This window comes from Medicago sativa, chromosome 5 (genome assembly GCF_051527215.1).
Source record: "Medicago sativa cultivar Bolivia chromosome 5, Bolivia_mono, whole genome shotgun sequence".
In the NCBI taxonomy this organism is placed as follows: Eukaryota; Viridiplantae; Streptophyta; class Magnoliopsida; order Fabales; family Fabaceae; genus Medicago; species Medicago sativa.
The window spans coordinates 26,491,068-26,506,614 of record NC_140753.1 but is presented as its reverse complement, the minus strand read 5'-3'; the positions used below and the strand labels follow the sequence as shown (position 1 = coordinate 26,506,614).

At 34.2% G+C, this 15,547-nt stretch overlaps 1 long non-coding RNA gene across 1 annotated transcript; it reads left to right on the top strand.

The window, feature by feature from the left end:
• The first annotated feature begins 853 nt into the window (after positions 1 to 853).
• Positions 854 to 8,547, top strand: LOC146921396 (uncharacterized). The gene is made up of 2 exons (XR_015012137.1): positions 854 to 952; positions 4,287 to 8,547. It is a non-coding gene; the product is annotated as an uncharacterized LOC146921396 (long non-coding RNA).
• The last annotated feature ends 7,000 nt before the right edge of the window (positions 8,548 to 15,547 follow it).

Genomic DNA, 15,547 nt, shown 5'->3' with positions numbered 1-15,547 from the left:
ATTAAGGTGTCTATGCAAGCATAGCCTGAGTTTGAATGCATGTTTGATGTTTAGCTGTTCCTTTTAATAGCCAAAATCATAGCCTGAGTTTGAATGCATGTTTGATGTTTAGCTGTTCCTTTTAATAGCCAAAATCATGTTTGGAATTTGGACAATGCTTAAATTTCTTGTAATATTGTTTTTGTCAATTTAACCTCCATCCCTTTTTTCTTTTCTTTTCTTTTTAAGAAGTTAAACTAATCCACTGTAATTGGCACGAACCTGAGACACACTCTAAGGTCCAAGCTAACACGATCGGGCCAACCCAAGTGGGTTCCATCTGTTTCTCTCTTACCCTATTCTTCATTTTGGATTTACCTTAACACGATATCTTGATTCAATGATTTCATTCAGTGCCAATTCTGTTGATTTCAGATTAATTTGGAACCATTTTTCTGCTTTCATTAATGATAGCTAAGTTTTCATCAGAAATGGCTTTTTAATATTTGTTTAATAATTCTTTCATGTCAGTTTTTGGGTCTAATCACTAGGAGCATATTTGGGTCTAATCACTAAGAGCATAATGAAGTTCATTTTTGAAAAAGCATTCTTTCAAGTGTGATTGAACCATGATTCTCATGTCTCACTGTTTCGATCTCATATATGGTTTCGAAAACATTGGTCAATACATTCAACCATTTATATCACTAAGTTGAGACACTGAAATATATATATATATTTTAATTTCTTTTTAAACATACTTTTTATTTGTATAATCTATAGTTTCACACTAATAATTATATTATGATGAACATGTCCTTTAGTTACAACTTGCAAGCCAATCTCTAAAATATTGTTTTTTGTTGGATTTTGCAGCCATTGGTCTGACATTGAAAAAAAAATACTAGTGTGGATAAACTGTGACAGATGGAAAATTCATTCAAGCAGTCTCAATCAAATTCAAACTCATAAGGTATTTACCTATGTTTCATTGTACCTGAGACACTATGAAAAATGTTTTTAATTGATTAAGTGGTGAATCAAGGTTCTGAACTTAGTTGATAACTTACCCGTATAAACAAATTGAACAAAGTTGATGGAATTTGATATCATCACACAAATATGTCATAACAAGAAGCATTAATGTAGAAGCTAGATAGAATAAGCAAGTCTTAACATAAATTCTTTTAGCTTAAGTTGCATAGGCATAGGAAGCATTAAACATCAAACCCAGAATTTTTTTTCTCGTATGAGTATTATTACATAATCGTTTGCTGGTATGAGAAACATTGATTACTTTCTCTTGTTCAACAACTTGAAAATCAATTTCAAAGGTATGACGGCTTCTACACCCGGCTCTCCAAATATTTTGCCTGCCACTCCAATTTTCAAGTTCCCATAGATGTCTATCTGTGCTTTTCCTTTTATAACGTCGCCGTTGAAGAAATACCTAAAATAGGGGGTTTTTAAGTTCTTAATTCCTCCGCATACTTCATGTTTTCCATCCTTTAGCAAGTCAGCTTCGATTGTTTTGAATATCTTTTTGCTGCACTGTAATATAGGGTGCATTGTTACCTGAAACCGGAGATTATCATAATGACTTTTAAGCATGATTTGTGAATTGTTATAAGGGTTGCGGGCACTAGTTAGCATTTCCTTTGTAATACAAATACTACGTGTATGGTACAAACTGTTAACGTCTCCTAAATAACTGTATTAAAATAACTGACTGCATCAGCAATTACCCTATCAATACCACCCGATACCTAACAGCATCTAACTGTCGCCTAGTCAGAGAAGCTCTATAAAATCATGTCTAGAAGCTCTTTAATATATACACCCTCCGGTCACTAGTATAAGCAAAAATCCACTTTTTAAATCCATTCAATAAATGATGTATGTAGTCTATATAATAGACCACATACACCGTTTATTGAATGAACCTAGAAAGTAGATTTTTGCTTATAATAGTGACCCGAGCGTATAGTCAACTTATACAGAAGTATTACAGTTATCACAGTGTTAGTTAAATAACCATAGTTAACACTAGTTAGTTCTTAACTACATAGATTAGTTAGTTACTTGTATGTAAATACTAGCTTGTTGGCATTTACAATGTACAGCATCACATTCTACACTGAGTAAAATGAAAACTTCTCTATTCAATTGGAGTTTTATTGCTTCTCTCTGTGAAGCTAAGTGCATTTTGTACCTAAGGCCTGTTTGGATTGAGCTTATGAAAAATAGCTTATGCAAATAAAGAAGTTTTTATGTTAATTCATAAGTTCTCAATAATGTAAATTGTGTCTTCATAGGTTGTTTTTTCATGAACTACCTTAACAAACTTATGAATAATACATAAAAGCTTATTTATTTGCTTAAGATGTTTTGCATAAGCTCAAAAAAAGCTCAATCAAAACAGGCACCTACTAAAATTTCTAGAGCTATCATATGTGATATTTATTTGTAGATCCAAACAGATGACCAAGTGTTTCAGACATCTAATTTGTTTTTGGTCCGATCAAAGATTATTATATAATTGTTAAACCAAGCATGCCCTGTTTTATAGAACTTAGCAATTACAGAATTTTCTTGATCTACTCAGAGGCAATTTATTTAATTCATAACTTGATTGGATTAAACAATTAATTAAATCATACCAAGGAAAGGATTATTGATTAAAGAATTGAAGTTGAGTTTACTTACTTTTAAACAATTCTGCTCGTTCTGCGTTTATCTGTTCGTCGTCTCTTGATGCTACTTTTTTTTTGAGATAAAGTTGTTTTTTTGTGTAAAACTAAATTTGTATAGTATGTGTGGTGTTTTTGTTAGTGGGCCATTTTATGGTTTGGTTAAAGAGCAATTTCATTTCGTTAACATATACGGCCTTTTTTCTTTTCCCACCGTATTTCCTTCTTGTGCGCCCTCTGTTTTGAAATTCATAGTCTAAGCAATATGCCATCATGTTTATCTAATATTTTGTTTTGATATGTTTTGATCTCTTATCAAATTTAAGTTGATATTCTTGTTTATATTTGAATTTGAATATTAATTGAACTTCCAGAAATCACTAGGTACCATTGTTCTTATGCTTGAGAATGACTTTAGTTAGGCCTAGCAACATACAATTTATCATAGAAAGTGTGCTTGTAGATTACCTAACCATTGGTCACTTTGTTACAAAAACCCTATCTTTGTATAGCGAGTTATTGCTTTGTGCCAATGCCTATATTGTTGATTTCTGACCATTCTTGACAGATTTGTGATTGCTGCTTTGTTGTGTGTATTTGGTGGTATGTACGTATTATTTTTAGGTTTAATGAAAAGTTTTTTAGGCTACTAAGTAGAAATATGATGCTAAGGGACTCTCTGGAATGGTTTGTTTGAACATATCTATTGACATATACACTTGTAACACTCTTTGGAAGTGCTTATTGAAACAACATATGACATGTCCTCTTCTCAACTTATTTCTATAAGCTCTCCAGGATAGCTTAGGAAAACAACTTAGATTTTGCTATAAGCAGGAAATTAAGGTGTCTATGCAAGCATAGCCTGAGTTTGAAAATCTTTGAGGCGCAGAAAGGTTCATTTGATGCATGTTTGAAGTTTAGCTGTTCCTTTTAATAGCCAAAATCATGTTTGGAATTTGGACCACACTTAAATTCCTTGTAATATTGTTTTTGTCAATTTAACCTCCATCCCTTTCGTCTTTTCTTTTCTTTTTAAGAAGTTAAACCAAATCCATCGTAATTGGCACGAACCTGAGACACACTTTAAGGTCCAAGCTAACGCGATCGGGCCAACCCAAGTGGGTTCCATCTGTTTCTCTCTTACCCTATTCTTCATTTGGGATTTATCTTAACACAATATCTTGATTCAATGATTTCATTCAGTGCCAATTCTGTTGATTTCAGATTAATTTGGAACCGTTTTTCTGCTTTCATCATCAAAAATGGCTTTTTAATATTTGTTTAATTATTTTTTCATGTCTTAGTTCTTGGGTCTAATCACTGGGACCATAATGAAGTTTATTTTTGAAAAAGCATTCTTTCAAGTGTGATTGAACCATGGTTCGATCTCATATTTGGTTTCGAAAACATTGGTCAATACATTCAACTATTTATTTCACTAAGTGGAGACACTGAAATATATATATATATATATATATACATATATATATTAAACATACTTTTTATTTGTATAATCTATAGTTTCACACTAATAATTATATTATGATGAACATGTCCTTTAGTTACAACTTGCAAGCCAATCTCTAAAATATTATTTTTTGTTGGATTTTGCAGCCATTGGTCTGACATTGAAAAAAAAATACTAGTGTGGATAAACTGTGACAGATGGAAAATTCACTCAAGCAGTCTCAATCAAATTCAAACTCACAAGGTATTTACCTATGTTTCATTGTACCTGAGACACTATGAAAAATGTTTTTAATTGATTAAGTGGTGAATCAAGGTACTGAACTTAGTTGATAACTTGCCCGTATAAACAAATTGAACAAAGTTGAAGGAATTTGATATCATCACACAAATATGTCATAACAAGAAGCATTAATGTAGAAGCTAGATAGAATAAGCAAGTCTTTACATAAATTCTTTTAGCTTAAGTTGCATAGGCATAGGAAGCATTAAACATCAAATCCAGAATTTTTTTTCTCGTATGAGTATTATTAAATAACCGTTTGTTGGTATGAGAAACATTGATTACTTTCTCTTGTTCAACAACTTGAAAATCAACTTCAATGGTAGGATGGCTTCAACACCCGGTTCTCCAAATATTTTGCCTGCCACTCCAATTTTCAAGTTCCCATTGATGTCTATCTGTGCTTTACCTTTTATAACTTCACCGTTGAAGAAATACCTAAAATAGGGGGTTTTTAAGCTCTTAATTCCTCCACAGACTTCATGTTTTCCAGCCTTTAGCAAGTCAGCTTCGATTATTTTGAATATCTTTTTGCTGCACTCTAATATAGGGTGCATTGTTACCTGAAACCGGAGATTATCATAATGACTTTTAAGCATGATTTGTGAATTGTTATAAGGGTCATGCGGGCACTAGTTAGCATTTCCTTTGTAATACATATACTACATATGGCACAAACTGTTAACTGCTCCTAAATAACTGTATAATAAAATAACTGACTGCATCAGCAATTAACCTATCAATACCACCCGATACCTAACAGCATCTAACTGTCGCCTAGTCAGAGAAGCTCTATAGAATCATGTCTAGAAGCTCTGTAATATTTGGTCAACTTATACAGAAGTACTAGAAGCTCTTTAACATATAGTCAACTTATACAGAAGTATTACAGTTATCACAGTGTTAGTTAAATAACCATAGTTAACACTAGTTAGTTCTTAACTACATAGATTAGTTAGTTACTTGTATGTAAATACTAGCTTGTTGGCATTTACAATGTACAGCATCACATTCTACACTGAGTAAAATGAAAACTTCTCTATTCAATTGGAGTTTTATTGCTTCTCTCTGTGAAGCTAAGTGCATTTTGTACCTAAGGCCTGTTTGGATTGAGCTTATGAAAAATAGCTTATGCAAATAAATAAGTTTTTATGTTAATTCATAAGTTCTCAATAATGTAAATTGTGTCTTCATAGGTTGTTTTTTCATGAACTACCTTAACAAACTTATGAATAATACATAAAAGCTTATTTATTTGCTTAAGATGTTTTGCATAAGCTCAAAAAAAGCTCAATCAAAACAGGCACCTACTAAAATTTCTAGAGCTATCATATGTGATATTTATTTGTAGATCCAAACAGATGACCAAGTGTTTCAGACATCTAATTTGTTTTTGGTCCGATCAAAGATTATTATATAATTGTTAAACCAAGCATGCCCTGTTTTATAGAACTTAGCAATTACAGAATTTTCTTGATCTACTCAGAGGCAATTTATTTAATTCATAACTTGATTGATTAAACAATTAATTAAATCATACCAAGGAAAGGATTATTGATTAAAGAATTGAAGTTGAGTTTACTTACTTTTAAACAATTCTGCTCGTTCTGCGTTTATCTGTTCGTCGTCTCTCGATGCTACTTTTTTTTTGAGATAAAGTTGTTTTTTTGTGTAAAACTAAATTTGTATAGTATGTGTGGTGTTTTTGTTAGTGGGCCATTTTATGGTTTGGTTAAAGAGCAATTTCATTTCGTTAACATATACGGCCTTTTTTCTTTTCCCACCGTATTTCCTTCTTGTGCGCCCTCTGTTTTGAAATTCATAGTCTAAGCAATATGCCATCATGTTTATCTATTATTTTGTTTTGATATGTTTTGATCTCTTATCAAATTTAAGTTGATATTCTTGTTTATATTTGAATTTGAATATTAATTGAACTTCCAGAAATCACTAGGTACCATTGTTCTTATGCTTGAGAATGACTTTAGTTAGGCCTAGCAACATACAATTTATCATAGAAAGTGTGCTTGTAGATTACCTAACCATTGGTCACTTTGTTACAAAAACCCTATCTTTGTATAGCGAGTTATTGCTTTGTGCCAATGCCTATATTGTTGATTTCTGACCATTCTTGACAGATTTGTGATTGCTGCTTTGTTGTGTGTATTTGGTGGTATGTACGTATTATTTTTAGGTTTAATGAAAAGTTTTTTAGGCTACTAAGTAGAAATATGATGCTAAGGGACTCTCTGGAATGGTTTGTTTGAACATATCTATTGACATATACACTTGTAACACTCTTTTGGAGTGCTTATTGAAACAACATATGACATGTCCTCTTCTCAACTTATTTCTATAAGCTCTCCAGGATAGCTTAGGAAAACAACTTACATTTTGCTATAAGCAGGAAATTAAGGTGTCTATGCAAGCATAGCCTGAGTTTGAATATCTTTGAGATCCAGAAGCCTGAGTTTGAAAATCTTTGAGGCGCAGAAAGGTTCATTTAATGCATGTTTGAAGTTTAGCTGTTCCTTTTAAATTTTAATAGCCAAAATCATGTTTGGAGTTTGGACAACACTTAAATTCCTTGTAAAATTCATGAAAATCTACAAAAGTATTAAGGCGTATTTTCGGAAACAGCTAGCTGACTTATATGATACTGTAAACTGATCATCAATGTCCCTTAGCTGGTTTACTTCGATGTGGTCATGAACTGTACCCGTAACACAATATATGTTCATTACAATCAAGTCTTTTATCAAGTTCAATCAGTATTGTTTGCACAATCATTACACCTTGACTATTAGGAAAAAAAGTTATTAAATTCATGAAAGTCTAACATAAGTATTAAGTGTATTTTAGGAAACAGCTAGCTGACTTATGGTACTGTAAACTGATCATCAATGCCTATACTTGGTTTACTTCGATGTGGTGATGAATTGTACCCGTAACACAATATATTTTCATTATGAATTCGGACCACTACTAAATAGCGCTTTCCTAGCTAGTTGAATTTAATCACAATTGTTGGGAAAATGAGATTGCAAGCGAATAACATTGAAATTTTTCGGTCGCGGAATGTCTCCTTAGCTTTTGGAATAATAATCCCTTTCAATCTTTTAATATGATACTGGCTGGACTCCAACTTGTTTCATGATACAATCAAGTCTTTTATCAAGTTCAAATGTTCAATCAGTATTATTTGCGCAATTTCAAAAAGCAAAAAGACAATACCTTGTATTGGTCAAAAACATACTATAAAATAGTATCTATTTATAATCTCAACATCTACATGTGCAAGTTGTTATGCCCATAAAATAGTATCTTTTTGGTTCACCTTCTATCTTTTTTTTTCTTCCTTTTTTTTACTTCTTCTCGTTCATTTATTTTTTTGTCAAGTAGTGGTTAGAAATTCACTTTTTTAAGAAGAATAAGTGGAGCTTCCCCTACTGCTTATATTATACACTGTCAATATCAACTGAGTTAAGCTCATGAGAACTCGTTTATCTATATATAAAGGTTATATTTAAGTTTACTTTTTTTAACTTAATTGTTAATACTCAATACTACTCGCAAAATCAGAGAGAAAGAATGAGAGAACGAGAAGACCCATATCCATAGCACATTCCTTCATACCGGTTCTTTTGTATTTGAAAAAATAAAAGGCTACTACACAAATGCAAAGGTACATATTTTATCATATATGAGTTACAAGTAAAGTCTCGGTTGAGTACGATAGTACCTTCCTTCATACCTGACCAAATTTTGAAAAGAAAAAAAAAATACTAATATACATAGACATGTATTTAGACACATTACGGGTACTGTTTTCTTAGCTCAGTTGGTATGGACAATACATAATATATGCATGGTCACCCAGACCACCACAAAAACAAAAAAGACACATTATGGGTGTTGGAATTATAAAATAAATACCTTATTAATATGTACAGTTATTGATGTAGCTAGAAGTTCAATAGTTAATTATCGGCCTAGTAAATCACATTCATGTACTTAGGAACTAGAAAGCTGATTAATATTCTTGTAACTCCCCTATTGTATTTACTCTCTAGAGTGTATATAAACCAGATCAGCTGAGTGGAATTTCACTCAAGCATTCCATAACTATTAGTCCTTTAACATGGTATCTAGAGCAGGTTCTCTTTGAAGGGTCACTGCCTCTGGTCCTGCAGTACCACAAGTCCAAAAGTCACTCTCACACTTAGTCTCCTCCATTTGTGGTCCTCTGTTTCTGGTTTCCAGGATCTATATTTTTTTTTTTGGGTCCTTTGTTTCTAGTTCTTTCTTGCTTTTCTCACAATGGCCTCAGGGTCTCAAAAAAATAATGGACCTACTTTCACTTTCTCTGGAACACCAACAATCACTTCAGAAAAATTGAATGGAAAAAATTATTTAGCTTGGTCTTCCTCTGTAGAACTTTGGTTTCTTGGCCAAGGCTATGAGGAACATCTGAAACAATCATCAGAAAGTATTTCAACAGAAAAATGTGATGAATGGAAAAAGCTTGATTATCAGCTTTGTTCTCTCCTATGGCAATCTGTTGAGCCGACCATCTTGACGAACTTTAGAGCCTTTAAAACTTGCCACTCTTTCTGGCAGAAGGCTCAAAGTGTCTTTGCTAATGACATCCAACAATTGTATGATGCTGCACAAAAATTGGCCACTCTAAAGCAAACATACCATGACATGGTTTCCTATGTTTCAAAAGCTCAATCTGCGGTAGAGGAGTTAAAATTATCTTTGGAAGCCGACAAAATTGAAGAAATGAAGAAAAAACTTGATAATCTATATATGGTGTTGGTTCTAAGAGGAATGCACCCAGATTTTGATCATGTTCGTGATCAAGTCCTAACTGGACAAGAAGTTCCTTCTTTAGAAAATTTAACAACTCGTCTCCTTCGAGTCCCTTCGCCTAAAACAGAAGTAAATTCAGTTGATGTTGTTGAAGCTTCTGCCTTGGTTTCCAACCGAGGGGGACGGGGAGGCCGTGGAAGTCGTGGAGGACGAGGTGGAAGAGGAGGTCGACCTCAATGTTCTTATTGGAAAAGAATGGGCCACACCCAAGACACTTGTTATTCTATTTATGGATTTCCTGGAAAATCTGCGAATACTTCCAAGTCTGAAACATCAGAGATGAAATTTTCAGAAGCTGACTATCAAGAATACCTTCAGCTAAAAGCTGCCAAGGAATCTCCAAGCTCATCTGCCGTAGTTGTTCATAACTCCACTGCTTGTATTTCTCAATCTGGTCATGATCAAAGTCCTTGGATAATTGATTCAGGTGCCTCTGGTCACATTGCTGGTAATGGTTCATTATTTTCATCTATCTCTCCTAACAAAAATCCTCATTTTATTACTCTAGCCGATGGTTCTAGAGTTGCAGCAAAGGGTATAGGTCATGTGTCACCTACTACTTCTCTGTCCTTAAGTTCTGTCTTGTTTATACCTGGTTGCCCTTTCAATTTGGTTTCTCTCAGTCAACTTACTCGTTCTCATAATTGTTCAGTAACCTTTGATGCTAACTCATTTGTTATACAGGAACGTGGTACGGGTCGGACGATTGGCGTAGGACATGAATCACATGGTCTTTACTATCTAAAGTCTGATTCTTCTTGGATTTGCAGTGCCTCCAATTCACCAAAACTTATTCATGAACGGTTTGGACATCCTCACCTATCCAAACTAAAAATAATGGTTCCAGGTCTTGAAAAAATAAAGACACTCTCTTGTGAATCCTGTCAATTAGGAAAACATGTTCGATCTTCTTTTGTTAGACAAGTTGAAAGTCGTGTCGACTCACCTTTTTCAGTTATTCATTCAGATGTATGGGGTCCTAGTCGTGTGTCTTCTATGGGTTATAGATATTTTGTTACCTTTATTGATGAATTTTCTAGATGTACTTGGGTTTTCTTAATGAAAGAACGATCTGAAATTTTGTCCATCTTCACTTCTTTTGTTAATGAAATTAAAACCCAATTTGATAAGACAATTCATATTCTTAGAAGTGATAATGCAAAAGAATATTTCTCTTCTGCTATTACTTCTTTTTTGACACCACATGGAATTCTCCATCAATCTTCTTGTCCTCATACCCCTCAACAGAATGGAATAGCTGAAAGGAAAAATAGACATCTCGTTGAGACTGCCCGGACATTGTTACTTCATGCAAATGTACCCGTCCGTCATTGGGGTGAGGCAATTTTAACCGCTTGTTTTTTGATTAATCGGATGCCCTCTTCTTCTATCAATAACAAAGTTCCTCACTCCATCTTATTTCCTAAAGAACCTTTGTTTCATATTAATCCACGTGTTTTTGGAAGTACTTGTTTTGTTCATGATCTTTCTCCAGGTTTAGATAAGTTGTCCCCCCGAGCAATCAAGTGTGTTTTTCTTGGATACTCTAGTTTGCAGAAAGGTTATCGTTGTTATTCTCCAGTTCACAACCGTTATTATGTTTCAGCAGATGTAACCTTCTTCGAAGAAAAACCATATTTTTTTACCATAATCGGTTGAATCTAACACCACTCAAGAAGTTTTTCCAATATTTTGGTCCATCATTTTCTCCTTTTCATGAATCAGTTTCAGCTACAGATTCAACCCCAGTTATACCTCCACCTGCACCATCTCATAGACCACTCATTACATACCAACGACGACCACATGTTCCTAATACCGAATTGGAAGGCACTGAAAGACCAACTGAATCATGTCCTACTCCAGGCGTCAACCCTACTACAGACCTGATTGACGAAATCCCTGATTTACCCATCGCGGTTAGGAAAGGTAATCGGTCAACTCGAAATCCTCATCCTATTTAGAATTTCTTAAGTTATCACCGTCTTTCTCCTTATTATCATTCTTTTATAGCATCTGTATCCTCTATTTCTACTCCTAAAAATGTTTGTGAGGCACTTGATCATCCAGGATGGCGACAAGCCATGATTGATGAAATGCAAGCTTTGGGGCATAGTGGCACTTGGGATTTGGTCCCTCTTCCTCCAGGAAAGAAACCTGTTGGGTGTCGATGGGTCTATGCTGTTAAAGTTGGACCTAATGGACAGATTGATCGTCTAAAAGCCCGTTTGGTGGCCAAAGGTTATGCCCAGATTTATGGCCTCGATTATGGTTGTAACGCCCCATTTTTATTCTAATATTTTAGTAGATGTGTGAGTTTTTTTATATGATTTTATTTGTTATATAGATGATTTTATGTGAAATATGTGTTTTGGGTGATTTTATGTGATATATGATGTGATGCTATTTTATTATATGATTTAGGGAATTGTATATTATTTAAATGAATATGGCTTTATTATTTGTGGAAATATTAGGAGAAATAAAAATAGGAGTAAAATATTAATATTTTGGTTAATGGGAGTTAATTAGTAATTATGTGAGTTTAAGGGAGTTAAGAAAAATAAAGGAGAGGTTATGTTTATTGGAAAATAGAATAGAGAGAAGTCAGAAACATTTTTCACGTACAAAAGAAAACATAAGTTGTTGGGAGAAGAAGAGAAAACCTAGAAGAGGCAAAGAGAAGAGGAGGAACAATTCTGTAAGCTTTTGATTCATCTAAACTAAGGTAAGGGTGGGATTCCTGTCAATAATCATAATATATAATTTGAAAATTGATGAATTTGTTGTTCTTGGTTTTTAGGGTTTGAGAAGTTATGTTAGATGATGAATTATGATGAAACTTGTTGTTGAATTGCATGATTGTATGTTGTTTTATCCCCTATGTTGTCTATTAAACCTGTAATTATGTTTCTAAAACAATTTGGGTGATTAGGGGATCAAAGATGGGACTTTTGGGTGAAACCATGTTGAAATCGCAGCATTTTTCTGAAACCTGAAGCAGGACGCGAAAGCGTCCTTTTGACGCGAAAACGTCCTACCCATTTGCTGAGGACGCTAAAGCGTCCCATTAGCGTGCAGAAAGCGTCCTCATCCTGAGTTACGACATTTTGGACGCGAAAGCGTCCTGCCCCTTTTTGTAGAGGACGCGAAAGCGTCCTTCTGTCGCGAAAGCGTCCCTGGTCCTGTACGGCCATTTTCTGAATTTTATTTAGAGCACTAGGGGTCTATTCTAATTATTTTAATAGGTTCCCTTGATTTATTAAGCCATGTTTATGAAGTGAATATATTATTATTGAAGGTTGTACTATATGAAATGTATGTGTAAACACTTTTGTATAATAAAAGTTGTTGTTCCATTGTTTATCATTCAACCGTTGGGGGCTTATGCCCTGGAATGTTTATCATTCATCTGTTGGGGGCTTATGCCCTGGGATGCTTTAACCATCCAATTTGTTGGGGGCTTATGCCCTGGAATGCTTAGCATTCAACGCGCGTAGATTGGTACCACATGCATGATGCATTAGTTGTCGTTGTTGCATTGTCGAGTTGTTGTTGTCGTTGTCGCATTGTCGAGTTGTCGGTGTCGTTATTGATAACGAATTTGTTGTTGTTGTTGTTGTTCAATGTTGTTGAAGAGGATTATGTTGTTGCTATATGTATACATTTATATACATTATTAATGATGCCTGTTGTGATATGTTGTTGTTTCATTAATTTGATGAATTATATATTATTATTATTATTGGATAAGTTTCTCACCCCTTCTGCTTGAAAACGTTGCCCTTCGTATGGGTAACTTGCAGGTAATGATGGCTTGTAGGTTTGGTCGGCTCAAGTGTCTAGGGCTCTGATACATATTAGGATGGGGATTCGTCGTGACTGTTTTCGTTTTCTTCATTTCTTTTATGTATCATATTTTTGGTAAAAGACTTAATAATGGAGTTTATCGTTGTCGAAAATAATGTTGAATATGTTGAGGCCTTTGTGCCAAGATTTTCATTGACGTTGGATTTGGTTGAAATTGTATTTTCTAAAGAATTATTCCGCTGCATGTTTTGGAGATATTTTAAATATTGGTTTAAATAAATAGCTATTTTCTATTTATGAAATTTTGATTAGCAGTGTGACACTCCGTTGTTGGTCTACTCTGATTAAATTAATTAATATTACGTTGTTGGGAGAACAGGGTGTTACAATTGGTATCAGAGCAGATCGGTCCGTCCGGCCTATTAGTAGAGTCGTGTCGAGCCTAGTAGTGTTGTGTGACAATTTTGTATTATCCTTGTTGTCCTGTTTGTTGTTTGTTGTGTAACCCTTAGTATGAACTGGTTGGAGTACAACCATGTCCATATTAATTGTTTTAGAAAGTAGGTGTGTTTTTCTTCTGCTGAAGAAGAGAGTGGAGCAGAATTGTTACCTACTAAGCAGCTGAAGCAGTTAGAACATGATGGAGACTTGATGTTTTCATTAATTGCGTATTTGTCTGTGGAAAATCAGTCGGTAATTGATAGATTGCCCGTTGTGAATGAATTTCTTGAAGTTTTCCTGATGAGATTCCAGATGTGCCACCAGAGAGGGAGGTTGAATTTTCAATTGATCTTCTGCCGGGTACGAAGCTGTGTCGATGGCTCCTTACCGTATGTCAGCTTCGGAGTTGGTAGAGTTGAAGAAACAATTAGAAGACTTGCTTGATAAGAAGTTTATAAGGCCAAGTGTGTCACCTTGGGGAGCGCCTGTGTTGCTAGTTAAGAAGAAGGATGGTAGCATGAGATTGTGCATAGATTACCGTCAGCTGAATAAAGTGACGATAAAGAATAGGTATCCACTTCCGAGAATTGATGACTTGATGGATCAATTAGTAGGTGCACATGTGTTTAGTAAAATCGATTTGAGGTCAGGTTACCATCAGATTAAGGTGAAGGATGAAGATATGCAGAAGACGGCCTTTAGGACGGTATGGGCACTATGAATATAAAGTGATGCCTTTCGGTGTTACTAATGCGCCTGGTGTGTTCATGGAGTATATGAACAGAATTCTTCATGCTTTTCTGGATAAATTTGTTGTTGTGTTTATTGATGATTGTTTTATCTTGGTTTTTCGGGTGTCAAACATTGATTAAGTTTGAACCTTTTTAACCAGTGATATATCATTTTTTCTTGGGAAGGGAAAAAATAAGCAAAACCCTTGAGAATCGAGGTCCGGGAGTTGTTTTCGCTACGGGAAGGTGTTAGGCACCCATAACGACTATAGTATCCTATAGGAACCGTCTTTACTTTCTACGCGCGCGCTTTATTTTTCAATGCTACTTGAAAAAGTAATATTAAGCCTAAGAGTTTACTAAGTGAAGAATTGGAGGGAGAGGAATGTGTTTGAATTTTATTTTATTTGAATTGAAGGAATTTTGATTCCTTGCCTACGTACCCGTTTAAGGGATCAAATCCACCGTAGTTCTCTTCCAAAAATGTTTTTGTTTTTGTTGATTGATTTTAAGTTTGAAAAATTGGAATTTTGAAGAATGGAGATTGAGAGGCCTTAAAGGCATGAGATTGAAGAAAAAAGTGAGGTTTGATTAGTTATTTTTGAAAAAAAGGTCAAGTATGATTAATTTTCATTGAAATTTGATTAAGAAAATGAAAAGGAAAATACAATGGGATTTTGATCCCAAGGTTTATTTAGAAAGTGATTTGAGTGATGTTATTCATATTTTTTGGGAAAATGATTTTTCTAAGTGTAAAGCCTAAGCATTCATCTAAACATTCAATCCTAAACATACATCTAAACATGCATATCCTAGCCATACATCTAAAGTATCTATGTCATGTGTGTGCATGTGTCGGTGCTTGTGTCGGTGTACATCATTAGAGTCCATTGTCCTTTACATATGCCCTAGTTTACATTCTATGGTCCTGCAAGAAATTGAAAGCATAGAAAAAATATTACAAAAGCCCTAAATTTGTACATGCTAAGTCTTGGCATGAAAATTAAATTGCAAGAAAATTAGAATATGAGATGAGCTTATGGAATGCATGAAACATGAAATAAAAGTGGTTAGTGGCATAAGGTGTGATAGCATGAAAACTATAAGGAAAAAAAAAAAGAATCTTGACAAAAGGTAATAAAACTCTTAACCTAAAAGTGGCAAAATACACTTAAAATTTACCATGACATCAAGACACATATATGACCTATAATCCTCATATCATGACAATTTTCTAAAGGTTTTATTACAATTAATGATATGAGAAT